The sequence below is a fragment of the Petaurus breviceps genome, unplaced genomic scaffold (genome assembly GCF_028583685.1).
Source record: "Petaurus breviceps papuanus isolate PSGF00001 unplaced genomic scaffold, PetGlider_PUasm1.0 99, whole genome shotgun sequence".
Classification (NCBI taxonomy): Eukaryota; Metazoa; Chordata; class Mammalia; order Diprotodontia; family Petauridae; genus Petaurus; species Petaurus breviceps.
In genome coordinates this window covers 21243049-21244692 of record NW_027187465.1, presented here as the reverse complement: position 1 = coordinate 21244692, position 1644 = coordinate 21243049, and positions in this window count along the sequence as shown.

Sequence of the window (1644 nt, the reverse complement as noted above, 5' to 3'; positions counted from 1 at the left end):
AGAAAGAAAGAAAGAAAGAAAGAAAGAAAGAAAGAAAGAAAGAAAGAAAACAAAAAGATGAACTGGTAACAGGTCAGAGAGGAGCTTAAGAAGGATTTTGAAAACCAAATAAGAGAAGTGGTGGAAAAATTGGGAAGAGAAATGAGAATGATGCAAGAAAATCATGAAAAGAGAGTCAACAACCTGACTGAAGAAAATAACACCTTAAAAAATAGACTAACTCAAATGGCAAAAGAGGCTCAAAAAGGTAATGAGGAGAAGAATGCCTTAAAAAGTCAAATTTGCCTAATGGAAAAAGAATCTTGAAAGCTCACTAAAGAGAATAATTCCTTCAGAATTAGATTGGAGCAAATGGAAACTAGTGACTTTATGAGAAATCAAGACACTATTGAACAGATCCAAACAAATGAAAAAATAGAAGGCAATGTGAAATATCTCATTGGAAAAACCATTGACCTGGAAAATATATCCAGGAGAGATAATTTAAAAATTATTGGACTACCTGAAAACCATGATCAAAAAAAGAACCTAGAAATCATCCTTCAAGAAATTCTCAAGGAAAATTGCCCTAATGTTTTAGAACCAGAGGGCAAAATAGAGGTTGAAAGAATCCACCGATCACCTCCTGAAAAAGATCACAAAAAGAAAACTCCTAGGAATATTATAGCCAGGTTCCAGAATTCCCAGTTCAAGGAGAAAATATTACAAGCAGCCAAGAAGAAAAAATTTGAATATCGTGGAAACACAATCAGGATAACCCAGGATCTGGCAGCTTCTACACTGAGGGATCAAAGGGCTTGGAATATGATATTCTGGAGGTCAAAGGAGATGGGATTAAAACCAAGAATCACTTACCCAGTAAAACTGAGTATCATGTTTCAGGGGAAAATATAGTCATTCAATGAAACAGAACTTTCAAGCATTCTTGATGAAAAAACCAGAGTTGAATAGAAAATTTGACATTCAGATACAAGAAGCAAGAGAAGCATGAGAAGGTAAACAGGGAAAAGAAATCATAAGGAACTTATCAAAGTTGAACTATTAACATTCCTACATGGAAAAACTATAATTGTAAGTTATGAAACTTTTCTCAGTATGAGAATAGTTGAAGGGAACATAAATGTGTGTGTATATGTATGTACACATACATATATATGTCTATATAGGAGGGTATATGGGTGTATGAATACATATGTGAATATGTGTAATATACATGTACGGGGGGGCACAGGACCAATTGAATAGGAAGGGATGATACTTAAAAGGTGAAATTGAGAGGTGAGAGAGGAATATAATGAGAAGAGATGGGGAGAGACAGAATGGGGTAAAATATCTCATATAGAAGAGATAAGGGAAAACTGTTACAATGGAGGGGAAGAACAGGAAGGCAAAAGGGAATGGGTCAACCTTACTCTCATTGAATTTGGCTTAGGGAGGGAATGACATACACACTAAATAGGGTATCTCACCCTAGAGGAAAGTAGGAAAAAGGGGATGAGAGCAGGTATGATGGAGGGGAGGGCTGATTGGGGGGGCAGATTAGAGGGGGGAGGGAAGTTAGAAGCACAGACTTTTGAAAAGGGACAGGGTCAAAGTAGAGAATAGAACAAGTGGGAGGTGGGATAAGATGGAGGGAAATATAGT